General features: G+C 32.2%; 1 long non-coding RNA gene across 2 annotated transcripts; it reads left to right on the top strand.

Moving 5' to 3' along the window:
- Positions 1–7,344: 7,344 nt before the first annotated feature.
- Positions 7,345–9,593, top strand: LOC113700992 (uncharacterized). 2 transcript variants are annotated; one of them, XR_003450776.2, is made up of 4 exons: positions 7,345–7,486; positions 8,871–9,006; positions 9,235–9,299; positions 9,385–9,593. It is a non-coding gene; the product is annotated as an uncharacterized lncRNA (long non-coding RNA). The 2 variants fall into 2 exon arrangements; XR_003450778.2 differs by lacking the exon at positions 9,235–9,299.
- The last annotated feature ends 6,002 nt before the right edge of the window (positions 9,594–15,595 follow it).

Below are 15,595 nucleotides of genomic sequence, written 5' to 3'. Positions count from 1 at the left end.
CCAACATTTTCTCTTATTTATTTTTTTGGATGATTATATGATTTTTAATTTATAATTTATAGTAAATTGAATTTTATTTATTTTTTACTTTTTGTGATTGTGATAGAATGGGATATGATTTCTTTGTTTATTTTGAGTTGATTTTTTTAATGATCAGTACAATTTAAAGGCTTGGGGATCGATTGAGAAGAAGTTAGAAAAAAAATATAAGGCTCATAAGAAATTAGTTTTGAGCACAGAGTTAAATTTTGCTAATGTATTTCTTTACAAATATCTTTTTTGTTTTTCAAAATTATATTTTTGTGGACTATAGCATTGTGATGCGGTAGTACTACTAGAGATTGTATTTTAGGTGATGGTTTTCTTGAAATAAGCAAAGTGGTTTAAGAGTATTTTTATTAGCAAGCAAAGGGTAGTTTAGGGTTTTCAAAAACTTTTTAACACAAATAACAAAAGTAAGAGAGGTAAGTGATATTTTTAAAATCTTAGAAATGCTAGATGATATTGAGAGAAACCTTAGGACAGGTTTATGATGTTATCCCTAACGAAATAAGTGCAACTAGTTACTTATTCTAATTATATGAGGTTTTAATAATATTTTTCTTCCATAAATATCTCTAATCAACATTTACAACCTATACAAAGATTCAAATTATCACGATTGGAGTCCAAACGTTTGATCTTCTTTTATAGAGTGCAAACATTTATGTGGGGAAAACGTTAATAAAGTCTAAAATTACTATAAACAAATGGTTAGTTGCGTTTTTGGATAGTATATGGTTAAATTTTCACTAGTAGTGTCCATTTTATCTTATTTTTCACTAAAGTATAAGGGGTGGAAGTGGATACTTTTAAATTATAAGGGGTGCATTTTTTAAACTGCTTAATCATAGGGGGTGTATGTGCCCATTATAATATTGACTTTGAAATTCGTGTATCTTAAGAAGTGCTGATGCAATTACAAAGGTTTAAATTTATGAGTTTGAACTTTGAACCAATCTAAGCGCCATTTTTTCTTATTTCGTATTTTTCTTATTCTATATTTCTTAATAATATTTCACCGTTGAGAAAATTGATATGAATATATTTCATATTTAAGTGACTATTTACTTCATTCTGTGTTTCTTTGGTTACAAGAATATAGATTCAAGAAAAAAATTCATTTTCCTTAATCAGTTCACCAATTTCATTCTTTCCTTGAAATTGATTTTTTAATTTAAAGTCTAGACTCAAATCCTTTTTTCTCTCCCAACCCCTTAAATCATAGCAATAATATCAGAAACCTCCTCTAAGGTTTTTCTTAACATCACCTAGCACTCCTAAGGTTTTAAAAAATTACTTACCTCCCTTAGTAATTACAAAAAGACTATCCATTTGGATTAGCTGTTTTTGGGGGTGCTTTTGAAAAATTTTACTATAGCAGTGTATATGAAAAACTTTTACTATAAATATTTTTTGAAATGTTTGATATATTGTATGGATGAAATATCTTTTGAATTGATTTGTGTATTACTGTAGCATTGCATTTGAAAAACTTGTTTTTGAAAAAATTTACCTCACTTGATACATAATTCACATATCAAATACATGGAAGTCAAAAAAATTATAAAAATAAAAAGAAACAAAAGACAATTTCTTTTCTTTCCCCCTTTTCCAATATTCTCTCTTACTCTTTTCTTGGACGACTATGCAATTTTTTATTTTTAAATTATAGATAATTGAATTTTATTTATCTTTTACTTTATGAGATTGTAATAGAGTGGGATGTGATTACTTTGTTTATTTTGAGTTGATTTTATAATGATTGGTGCAACTTAAAAACTTGGGCTAGGGTTTGAGAAGAAATTGGGAAAAAATATAAGGTTCATAAGAAGTCATTTTAAGTATATAGAGTTAAATTAGTCCCAGTATATTTCTTTACAAATATCTTTTTTGTTTTCCAAATTTATATTTTTATGAACTATAGTTTTGTGACATGGTGATACTACTAGAGATTGGTTTTTAGATGGTGATTTTTTTTGAGTGAATAAAGTGTCTTAGAAGTATTTTATTTAGCAAAATGAACAAAAGGGTAGTTTAGAAATTTTTAAATTTTTGTTACACAAATAACAAAAGTAAGGGAGGTAAGTGATATTTTGAAAACCTTAAGAGTGTTAGGTGATATTAAGAGAAATCTCAGGGGAGGTTTTTGATATTATCCCTAAATCATACCCTTCCCTTGTTAAAAACTTTTCCTTAAAACAAAGGTGCATGTTTTGTCTCTTTTCATTTCTTCATAAAACCATGTAATGTTAAATTTTCCGCTTTGAAGCTTTTGTAACTTTGTGAATATTCTGATTCTGGCATATAGTTTTATTGAGATGTGAACTTTATCTCATCTAACTATAACATGTCATCCAATATGTTGCATCCAAAATATTTTCGGAACTTCTAACTTTTACCTTTCTTGTTTCTTTAGGTGCTAACCTACTCTTTGTTTTCGCTATAAAACAAAAAAAAAAAAAAAAGGTGCAACTTTTTGATAATATCTTTAATCATTAACATGGTTAATCATGCTTACCTAGTCTAAAATTTGTGACAATTCATTACTAATTTCAAGTGAGTTTTCGACAGACAAAAAAGAATTCTCTCAGATAAGCATATATTTCTGAAACCTGATAAATTTTGCAAGTTCTTGTCGAGCAAGTTTCTAGCGAATGATTTATGTAAGAACATCAATAACTTTTGCTTTTAGTTTTCCCCAAAAAAAAAAGATATTTTCTCATGCTTAAATCATAAAAGATAAGAATTTATAAGATGCAAGTACAAAAAATTGTGTAAATTTGGCCCTAGACAATATAATCAAGTGTGGCAATCATATCAAGTTCATAGAGTATAAGTTACATGATGTTAAGTTCATTGAGTGTATGTTCATAGAATGTATTAATGTATGCAAATATGGCCCTAAACACGGTACATGTTACATATTTTGTCATCACCACAAATTATAGCTTTAGCCTTCGTTGCAATAATATCTGTGTGCAATATACTCTAAGAGTAGTTGTTGATAGGAGTTAAAAAAATACATTCCATAACAAAGACAAGATGCTTTAGAGTTGTGCGTTTCTCGAAGCTCCATTGCAGCCTCCCAGTAAATTTATAACTATTGAAAACTCCTTTTCCTGTAAATTAAACTAAAAGAAAATTAGTAATAAAATAAAGACAAGTAATGTACTTAAGACTCTTCCTTAAAGTAGGATATATGTCAGCATAGCCGGCTTTTGACAAAAGAATCTGGTAATATTACACACGTTGTGATTTTAAGAGTTGTAAATCTACAAAAATTACAATATTATTTTTAAACATATAAAATTCTAGATATCTATCCGGACTTTAGAAAATTGGGTGTGACAGTAATGCCTTAATTATAAGATAAGGGAAGAAAACAATTTTAAGTTTGAGAGAATTAGATAGTATATTTTTACGATCTAAATTTTAAATGAAAAATATGTAACATTTAAAAAAAAAAATTGACAAGAATGTCTCAGTCATGTTACTCCATATATACTGGAATACATTGGAATACAAATCGACAACCTGATTTTTAAGGAAACAACTGCAGAAATGTGTTTTGAAGAATATAAAAGCCGCTTCTAGATTGAAGGTTCTTTGAATTTTTTCCCTCTTATATTATTGGATTAATCTTTCCTACACTGATAGTGTATACATTATTAGCATTGGATGAATGACAACTATGTAAAATTTGAATTTGAAATTCAACTTTTGCGCACATGTCATAAATCCAACGATGATAGTGTATACACCGTCAGTGTAGGAAAGATTTACTCTATATTATTTACTGTAACACGTTGAATTGGACACTTTTCCCAACTTTCAAGTCATTACTTAAAAAAATGGATATTGTATATATAAAATAAGAGTAAATTTTTACATACATTGACAGTGTATACACTATCACCGTTTGATTCATGACATGTATGCAAAAGTTGAATTTCAAATTCAAATTTTGCATAGTTGTCATTTATTCAATGTTGACAATGTGTGTAGGAAAGATTAATCCATAAAATAAAAGGTTTCAACACTGAACCATGAACAAACAATATTTGAATGCCTTATTCAAAAACTCATTTTAGCTCAACTATATAAGCCGTAATATGACACATTAAAGTCAATTCAAATCCAACTCAATCCCAAATATTTATATAGTTGCACAAATGTTGACCATATCATACACTATGTTGTAAAATAAAAATTTTTAAGATCACATGTAAGTTTTTCCCACAATCATAAAGTGCTTTTCCTGTCCAATTAGTCAAAATCACATGTAACTTCACTATTGCACAGGAAACAATTTCCACAAAAATTGTACACATTATTGTACAAATCAAGTCCTAAACATGAGACATAAAAGTCATCTAAAATTTACTGTAACAACTTTCCTTAATGACACGTGGCACTATAGGTAAATTTTGAGCTTTTATTTATTTTTTCTTTCTCTTTGGATTTGCTGAATGTCTAAAGTTATTGTAGCAATTTTCATTGCTCAATGACCTAAATTGGACTGGATTTGGCATTCCTTTATAAGGTTGAATTATTTCAATCTTTACACTTTGGATAGATATAATTCAATTAGAATTTACATTTATTACTATTTACATTATCATTTGAAATTATATTTGACAAAATAACTTATGTCTTGGTCAAATGTAATCGAACTACAATATTATTATCATTATCATTATTATTTGAATTTATATTTATTTCAATGTGAATTGTCATTTAAAATTATATTTGACAAAATATTTTTTATTTTTTGCTATTTTGTTAATTTAATGCAAAAGATTATTTAAAACTAATTCCATCTTATTATAAAGAAAAAGATTATTATCGCTACTTAATGCAACGTGCATTTTTCTGTTTCAATTTTATTTTAATTTTTTCATATTGAAATATTTGGTAACTTTTGACTTATGTTTATTCATATTTCTATTAGCATTTAAGGTTATACAAATGAACTGACATTGCCACTTAAGATATTATATATTTTTGTTATCAAATTTATTTTATTTCATTTATATGTTAATATTTGCTTTTTATTACTATAAATTTTTTCCTTTATTAATCAAAGGAATGCATTAACGTCTACATGAGAAATATATATATTTATTATATTTCATTAAAATGCTCTTCTATTTTTTTTGTTTTAATGGTAGCCGTTAGATTTGCATTTATTTTTGTCATTATTTTTTTGCCATCAGATTATTAGATTATTCAATAAAGCTATTGATTATAAGTTCTATCTAATTTGGAGAGAAAAACGTTTTTCTTAGCCGTTGAATTATTAGATTATTCAACAAGGAAGCTTACAGATTGTTTGGTTCTCCTGTTTTTCCTCTCCTTTGCTTGTAATAAGTCAAATAATGCAAGCATTCTTCACCTACTCCACTTTTTGACAATTATCTAATTAGATTAGACAATTACTTTTTTCCTTAGAGTTAGGTTGTCCTTCACAAGAATGTCAACCTTTTATGAATTGTCAGTTGTACTTCATCTTTTCATAACCATTAGATTGAAATACAAAGTACTACATTAGTTTAGTTTCATAGACTACTTTTTTAGATGAAATTATTATCAACAAACAAACCTTGAATAGTATAGTACACACTGCTACATACACTACCAACTGTTATTCTGTTTTATTTCTCGTCCCCACATAGTAGAAAGAAAGCTTCCTTCACTTTCTTGCTTTCTCATCATTTGGTAATACAATTTTTCTTAGCTTTTTCTTCACCATCTCTATGCATTTATATCTTATTGTAGTAAGATATAGATGCTTTTACATGTTTTGTGTTTTGATTTTGCAGCATTGCCTTCAGCATTCAAGATTTTACTTTGTCCAGCACTTTACTTTAGGTTAGTCACATTACTCATAACTAGCCTACATAATGTTTGATAAAATGCTGGTTAAGTTTACTTGATATTTACAAGTTTCGTAAGTAAACTACTGGTAGCTACTTACTATTGAATCGTATATACTGTGTGACTTATCATTGTAAACTCTGGCAACGAACTTTGAAATTGATTAGTCTATTTAGATTTGTTTTTCTATTTTTGTGATCATTTTTAAATTTTCATGTTGAAGATGCTTGCTAATTTCTTTGATGGATAGCTAAGCTAATTGAATGTCTGTTTCATTATCAGCTAAATTTTGATAGTCAAAACAAAGAAAAAAATCAATTAGACAAGTTAATAAAATTCTTCACTCAGCTGATAAAGGATGTAATAACAGATTTTTATGTCAATCAATACTAGCAAACTGTAATGTGCAAGTCCAAGACCAAAATTTCAAAAGTTCAGTGTATAGATCATGCACTGTTGTTCCTGTTTCATTGCCTTCATAGATGAATTAAAATAAAATTGATAGGAAAAGTTCATATTATATTTGGCGGTAATTTTAGTTGGTTTATACAAGTTTAAATGATGCTAAATATTTTAAAATATTTTAAAATGCTGCTAAATATTAATATTAATGAATTCAACTAAAATTCACAAGAAAATCATATAATATATTAAGTGGTAAAGTAAGTTCATTTTAAATGCTAATAATCCAATTTCTCTCTATTTTAGTAATATACATACTTCACATATACATTTACGCATGACACTCAATTCAGAAACATTCCTTCAAATTTTGCTACCCTTAAACACTTCAAGGTGGGACCTGGCTGTGCGTAGCTAGGCTTGCTCACGACTCGAGCTGCTCGCGAGCAGCTCGAGTCAAAGCTCGGCTCGAGCTCGTGTTGACCGAGCTCGAGCCGTTCGTCAAGACACACGAGGCGAGCTCGAGCCTTCATTTCTTAGGCTCGATAGCTCGACGAGCCGCTCGTTTGGCTCGAGTAAATGTGAAATTATAAAAATACCCCTGAATCAATTAAAAATTACAACTTTCTGCACACTTGACTGGAGTCTAAGCTACAATCGATTTCGGCCACAGTAGTCTAAAGTCTAAACTTTCCTCCTTCCTTCGATTAGGTTAACTCCTCTCCGCCGACCGACTGTCCCAAACTCCCACTGCCATCGCTGCTGCTGCTAGCTCCCTTTCCACTTCCTCCCACTTCGGCCACTGCCGTTGCTGCTACTGCTACTGCCATTTCCTCCCACTTCCGCCACTTCCGCCACTGCCATCGCTGCGCAGTAGCTCCATCTCCACCACTTCCTCCCACTTCCGCCACCGCCATCGCTGTGCAGTAGCTCCATCTCCACCACTTCCGCCAGCTCCACTTCAGCAACCTCCAAGTCGCGCAAGAATCTGAGTGCGCAACCCACTGACGAAGGCCGACTGACGGACGAGGATCTGGAAGGCCATCTCCGGGCTTTGTCTAAGCTTTTCCAGCGTCGCCAGTGTACCACCCGCTGAGCCCATCTCCACCACTCCTTACCATCATCCTCATATCAGTCCACTGGATTTTGTCCCTAGATTTTGCAGGTATGTACTGAGGTTTTTTTCTTTTCCTTTTCCTTTTTCTTTGGATTCTGGAAGGTGATCCACTTTGCTCTGCTTTGAAGTAGTAATAACAAGGGGTAAATGAAATTCGAGACTGAATTGCTTAAGATTGAGTGTCGGTGCAGTTATCATTCCATAAGATTGGGTCCACTTATTGTGTTTGTTTCGCTATAGAATGTTAATTCTATTTCAGACATCTATTTTGGAAGAGATTACGACAAAAACAAGAGCTAATTGGTTAAGTTATGTTTGTTCAATAACTAATTGGATTACAATACTGAATTGAAATTCATGTCAAAAGGGGAGCAACATCCTTGCTAATTAATTGGATTGTAATACTGAATTATTTTATATGCTCTGCGGCTAACCGATTGGATTATAATAATGAATTATTTTACATGCTTTGGGGCATTTGACTTAGCTTCCCCTGGTTGGCCTGCAAATCCATTTTACCTTGGATGGAAGATGTTCCAGAAAAATGCTCGTCTTTCGTGCTGGATGATTTGGAAAACTCAAATCCCTTTATTCGACTTCTTTTTTTTTTTGGTCTTTCTTTCTCAAGGAAAAGACAATAAGATATATTGTATTTGAATTTTCCAGTTTTCCAATCTTCTAGTATGTTAATTCTATTTCAGACATTTATACTTGAAAATTTTCTCCTCCATCTTTTCTTTCTTTCACAATTGCTGCAGATTTATCTTCAATTTAATAAAAATTTTCAGATGTTACTGTATTGATATAATCCCTGTAATTTATGTATCAGGATGTTGGACATTGTTAGGAACTAAAATTGCGCATTTTGATTTTGGAGAACTAAAATTTCATAGTAAGGTTCAATCTGGTTGAGTTTTTGTCCAGAAGCAGTATATGCTCAGAACTAATCTAGCTAAATCACCTTAAAACCAGTATCTCCTGGATTAAAGTAAAACTTTTTTTGGTAATCAAAGGTTAGACAAGATAGGCTTTCTAAATTTCAGAATCCAGAGCCACTATAGTTCAGAGAGGAATTGCAGATGCTGATTGACATCAAGCACATTTCGGACAAAAAACGTAGAATCCCCAAACATATAGTATTCTGAATGCCTAAAAAAATAGTTTAACATCTATCCTTGGCCTTGTTGTGATATTAAGGCCATGCGTTATACATACATTCTCTGTGGCCATATATCATGTTTCATAAGACAGTCACATGCAAAAATGCTTGCTTTTCAAGGTCCCAAAATTCCAGCTTTACTGTTTAACTAATAAACTCAAAGCATAAAGGTTGCAATTGTCTAAAAGAAGTATAATCTAGTATCCTACTTATCTTGTACAATATCTTTCCTGAGTTTTAAAGCTACTGGTAATAGCAGCTTTTTGGTGCCAGCTCCAGCTCCAACTTGCTCATTGTTGATTGGATAACTAGTGGCCGTTATGGAAGAGGTGAAAAGTGGGACTTTGAACTTTATAGGAGCACTAACAACATTTTTCTAGAAGCTGATGAGCCTTTGTTTCTTGACACGGTATTGTCATCCTCAAGCCATGTTTTTTAACTATGCTAGCATCATTGTATACTAAGCATGTGATATTGAAGAGAGTGGTGAAACTGAAGTATTTTAATCTTATAAGAAATTTTTATTTTTTGAACTATTGCTTGCAATAGATTCATGTCAGTCTTGAATATCTTTAGATTTTGATGGAATGTTGTATTTCTTTTTTGTTTTAATTGCTTTCGAGCTTTTGTGGGGCAGTCGGCAAAATGGACAATAGGAAAAACAATGGAATCCAGTTACCATGTGCTTCTTTGCTGCTTTAGGTGAAAAAAAAAGAACTATTTTCGTTTGTCTTCACATCCTGCTATTCAAATAATTTATTCACTATCTCGTATTCTTGTTATGCAGGTATAAGTTCTTTTCCTGGCAGAATGCAATTCCAATTCTTCTACAACTTCTTGCATTAGTGAAATGCTTGTTTAGCTGAATTTTATATTGCTTGATAGAGGTTTCAAAGTGTGGTTCTTTTGTTCTTATGATGGCAGAAACTGTTAATTTGTATTAGTGGATAATTTTGGAGAATTTGTGTTAGTGGACATTTGGAAATTATGATTGTATTAGTGCTGTTTCGTGCTTAAATTTCCAGAAATTTTCGAGCTATTTTCGAGCTCGAACTCGAGCTCCTAACGAGCTAGAAATCGAGCTGCCTTCGAGCTTCATGCGAGCTAGAAAATCGAGCGCAACTCGAGCTATTCACGAGCCAGAATTCGAGCTAAGCTCGCGAGCCATAAACAAGTCGATCTCGAGTTTGCCTTTTCTTACATCGAGCTGAGCTCGAGCTTGATTTTTCGAGCTCGACGAGCTCGAGCTTGAACTCGAGCTCGCATATAAACAACCTTAACTCGATTCGATAAGTTCAAAACTCGACTCGACTCGGCTCGTTTGCACCCCTATGCGTAGCATAGCCAAGCCTTACTAGTCTACCTTGTATCCTTGTATAAAAGAAGAAAGCCAAGTTACTATAGTAGCATATCTTTTTGATACATGTATTGCCTACATTTTTTACAACAGAAATTTTGCTCATTTTAGCTAAATTTTCCTTCCCTTTTTTGATTCAATTTGGCCAAAAGGATTGAAATATTTTTCTCCTTTAAAAAATCAACTCCATCTCTTCTTCTTCTTCTGGCGACAACTACTGTCATCCCTTGCCTTTTTTATTTTTTAAAACCAATTTAACTAAGATTGTTGCCATGTTCATTTTCTTTGGGATAATTTCAGAAACCTCCCTTGAGATTTCTGACAATTTCACTCAGCTCCCCCCAATTTTTGAAAATTACACTGACCTCCCTTAGTTCCTCTACTTAATGCCGCGTCCCGTTTTTCGCAATGGAAAAATAAGAATAAAAGGTATTTATAAAAGATATGATTTTCATTTAAAAAAAAGTGAAAAGGACCTAAAATGGGACTTTAAAAAAATGCGACAATTTGGGTCCAAAATTTAGTCTAAAAGAGTTTTGAAGAAAAAATAGGAGTCGCCACTTGGTATTGAGTTTGGGTGTACCAAATCACCACAAAGAAAATATTTTTTGACAAAAATAAAAATAAAATAAGATAAAACCCTTTTTGACAACTCCAGGTCTTTAAAAAACAAGAGAAAATGGATTCGGGAGTCACGATTGAAGAAAGGGAAGGCAAAAGTTTGATCAACTCAAACCTAAGGCACCCTTTCAACCTAGTCTAAGCTAGTTGCGAGGTTTAGTCAAAATTTTCCTAATCTAACCCTTAATTTTATCATGTTTGGATGTTTCCTACATGGATGCAAATATAAAAAAAATCGAAAAGGGCAAAATGTTCATTCCAGGGTTTAATTGAACCAATCGCATTAATTGCGAAGGCCAAAATGATTCCTTGAAAGTGTCACATGTATGCGAATGATGAAATTAAAAGAAAAGAAAAGAAATTAAATTATATACATAGATATAAGTGATCAAAGAAAAAGGGAATGCAATGTAAGGGGTGTGGGAGACAAAAACTCGTGACATAATTTTCTTATATAGGGATTAATAGGGTATTTAAACTAAAAAGTTATAATCACCCATTTCCCATGTTCAAAGAATAATTTTCCTAACATAGACAAGCAAATGATCTAGTTTAAATGAAATGCAATTCTAAATGATATGATTAACACATATAGAGGGTAAAGGATTGAGGATAATATAATAGACAATATTATGCAAACGAGAAAAGATCCTAAAAATATAAAATATGCTTGAAAATGTAATGAATATCACACAAGGATGAATCTAACGCACGAATGATATAAGGGTATAGCATTGGACTAACCCATTTCCAAAAAAAACCTTACTAGCGTTGGACTAACAAGTAAGCGGAGGGAGAAGCCACAACTAGCGTTGAACTAGTGTGGTGACGCCATGCATTAATAATACATAGTAAAACAGATGAGGCATAAATTAAAACAAATAAACACATAAAAGCACATAGCACGTAACACGTAAACATAATATCTAAATGCAAAAATCTTAAGAAAAACGGATAAAGCATATAACACATAAACCATATAAACACACAATCTATCTACTATATCGGGGAGACTAACTACAACCTAAAATGGGAAAATAAATAAAATCCTATCTACCCTATCTATTACAACAGGGAACCTAATTACAATCTAAAAAGGGGAAAATATAATAAAACAAATATAATTATCCTATCTATTACATTTTTGAGGTATTTAAATGCTTCTCAAATAATTATAAAAAAAATTAACTAAAACAAATATAAGAAAATTTGAATGAACATTTAAATCAAATAAATAAAGCATATAAAAAAAAGTAAACACATAGGAACACATAAGAGCACATAATTGATATTGAAATAATAATAGGGGTACCTCCCTTTTGAAGTGGTGACTAAATGGAGTCGAATTACCCTATTTATACTCAAAATGAACAAAAGGATCATGGCACCAATTTAATTGAAAAAAAACAATAATAATAATAACAATAAAAGTACTAAATTCACCTTAACATGTCAAAGGTACAGAAATTTAAGAACATCTAAAAATTACAAGTTAAATATACTCAAAAGTAATATAATTAACTATTAAAGAAAAGAAACAATCATAATAAAAGAGAGTCAAAATTCACCAGGGACTGAATTGCAAAAATTGAAGAAACTTTTGGGGACAAAATTATATTTTTCCAAAGTTTAGGGGTCAAAATTAAATGAAAGATAAAATTTAGGGACAAAAATGTAATTAATTAAGGACCAAAGTGAAAGAAATTTAAAATGTTCTAGGCCACAGTGAAACTACTCCAACGATCAGGGGCCAAAGTGCAAATCGTAATCAGATCTTCTTAAGAAAACAGGCCATGGGCAATTATTTATTTCTTTGGGCCGAAAACTACCTAAGCCCAGCCAAAAATCCAGAGAAACGAGCAGGCCAGCCCGTCATTTTATTACTCAAACCCGACCCAGAAATGCATGGGTTCTAAACCTCCGGCCCAACCGAAACCCAAAAGAAATAAAACAAAACACAGCCACAAGCCCACCGAAAAAAAAACATTAGCCCAAAACCCCTTTGTTTTTCTTCTTTTCTTTTCTTTCTTTTTTCTTCTCTATTTCTCCTTTACTTCCGTTTCTTCTCTTCTTCTTCGGCCAGCTAAAGAAGCTTCAGCTGGTGGCCATGGTGGTCGCCGGTGGCGCCGCCGCCACCGGATCGCCGTCGTCGGTGGTCGCCGGCGACCTCTCTGGTCACCGAATTTCATCAAAATACACTCCCTCACTCGATTTTTCGCGTAGAATCCATTTCCGGTGTTAGTTTTTACAAAAAAAAAAAATCCGAAAGTGACCAAAATAGCAAAAGACAGCCCAGTTTTTATTTTTTTCAAATCACCATATCTTTCACCAAAAATCATAAAAATTGTAGTACAACACTCCTTATGATTCCTACAATACAACTATGATTTTGATTTGACAAGAAAACAACATAAAAAGGCTAAATTAAAGCAAAACAGCCCCTAAAATTCATTTTTCTTTTGTTGCCTTTTAGACTACAAAAATGACACAAAACTTAATTAAACAAACCCCCCAAACCAGTAACTAGTCATGATTATTCATTTTAACAACAATGCATGTACAAAATTAACATTTTAATCCGATTTTCCATCTTGGCATTTCTTCAAACGGTTAAAATGCATACATAAGAAACATTTCCTTTTCCTAAATCTGGTTCATGCCATTTCCCAAATTTTAACAATACAACAACAACAATGCAAGGCAACAAAAACAGGGGGAAATAAGCAACGAAATATGAATTAAATGTGAAAAACGAAACTAAAAAAATAAAGAAAAAAAAAACCTCAAGAAGATTGCAATCACTGGTAGTTGAGGTTTGTGATCAGATTCCTAAGCCTCAATGGTCTGACAATTTGTTTCCCCTTTTGTTTGCCAAAATGCCGAGAGAGTATTTTTTTTTTGTTTGTGTGTGGGTGTTCAATAAAAATTGTGAGTTGAAAGCCAAAACCCAAAATGCCGAGCGAGTTTTTTTTTTTTTTGAGTGGAGTCTTTCGTTGTCTGATGGTCTTGTCTGTTCTCCTCCAGAGAGCCGAATGAAGAGTAAATTGAGGGAAAAAGATGGGGAGTTGGTATCTTTCTTGTCCAAGGGATGGTCTCCCTGTGTCAGAGCCGATAGAGTACATTTTTTTTTGAGCCCCAAATTGCCGTTTTTTCTTCAGTCAGTCCCCGAGAATAAGGAGGGAACCAAGGGATTTTTGTCAAATGGGTTTAGCTGGTTTTTTTTTTCTTATTTTTCTTATTTTTTTAAAACAAACCTGCAAAAATAAGAAAAATGCACATAAAAATGTAAGAAAATAAATAAATTATTAAATAGAAAAAATTCAAAAAAATATTAATATTTAATAAAAATTTGGTGTCTACAACTCGCCCCTCTTTGTCTAGAGTTTCAAAGAAATTCAAGACAAAGATGTAGACACCAAATTATTTACCTGTTTCTTCTAACTGCACTTGGACTAAAACAACAAGCCAACATTTGGCTAAAATTATTGAACAAAAGATGTAATGAAATTGCAAAACACGTGACCGAACTCATGTAGAGTTGCATACGTATCCCGCCATGGGAATCAGGTTACACGTAGTTCAAAAATAAGTGATCCACAATGAAACATGTGCACTGACTATCTGTGATCTTTGCAAAGTTGAAAAAGTCTGAACTCTCAGAACTTCTAATACGAAACACAAGATAATTAAATGTGATTGTCTAGAAGGGGTTGAAAGGTGTGTGGCGGACGCTGAGACTCACCAACCGGAAATTAAATTTGATTTTCTGGAAAAAGAGATGCGCGGAGGGACGCGATTACGCTCCAACAGGAAATTACGCGATTACGCTCAAATAGAAGGGTGCGCGGTGGACGCTGAGACTCACCAACAGGAAATTAAATTTGATTTTCCGGAAAAAAAGATGCGCGGAGGGATGCGATTACGCTCCAACAGGAAATTAAATTTGATTCTTTCCTTTTTTTTTTTTTTTTTGCTCAATAGGACTGAATCCAAACCCAGATGCCCGTCAAGAGAATGAAAATATGCTCGAAACCCAGATAATGGGTAGGATTAAATTCGAGCTCAAATAACTAGCGGAAGAATTGGAAGCACAAGTTCTATGCTATCGAACTGAAAGATCAGAATGCATGTTGTTCAAAAGGTAAGAAACCAAGACAAACTTACCTGGTGGACTTACAACTTTTCTTGATTTTTCGAACTTTAAAAGAAAGGGAATAATGATTTTTCTTTCTTCAAAAATGTACAGCAAAACTTGAAACTCAATCCTTCTACCATTTGCTCTAGTGTGAATCATGCTCAACTGAATCAGTATTGTGTCACGTAAGTTTTCCTGCAAAAAGGAACAAAGGAAAAGAAACAACTGTGATGAAAACACTGCCACCACCATGTGATCCCTTTGTCTTGAGAACCATGTAAACATGAGTTTCAATATTGATAAATCGCTCCTTCGGGTTCGGTCAACAACCCCTTCAGAATCTCTGCAACTGCCAAATATCAATTGACCATACTTTATTATATTATCATAGGACTTTCAATTCCATGACTTCTTTGGGATGAATTATAGGGGATTGTCATTTGAATGAGACCAAAAAAAATGAGGAATATAAATAATTGAAAAATGTGTTATTTATCACGCAATAAGGCTGATATGAAATAAACAACTGATACATAATAAATAAATAAAATAGTAAATAGAGTATTAAAACAAAATTGTTGAACTTATGAACAAGGATCCAAGGATCAAAAGTTGGATAGATATTTAGAGGACGGCTCTTGATGAAGAAAAATGCCCCATCTGACCCCTTCGACGTCATCCATTTTGGAATTCATTGTCGGCAAAAGAATAACAGTATGAAAGAGATCCAAATCAACATAGTCACCAGCTTTCAGACCTCAGCATCTCGTTCTGCATTCACGATCTTCTTGTATTCCAAAACCCTACCTTAGCGCCCTTTCGGGTTTTCACTAAGGTTACCCCCACCCTTTCATTTTCTTTTTTTTAATATTTTTATTATTATTA

Source organism: Coffea arabica, chromosome 7e (genome assembly GCF_036785885.1).
Source record: "Coffea arabica cultivar ET-39 chromosome 7e, Coffea Arabica ET-39 HiFi, whole genome shotgun sequence".
Classification (NCBI taxonomy): Eukaryota; Viridiplantae; Streptophyta; class Magnoliopsida; order Gentianales; family Rubiaceae; genus Coffea; species Coffea arabica.
Note: the sequence above shows the minus strand (reverse complement) of the source record. Positions and strands in the feature narration are given on the sequence as shown.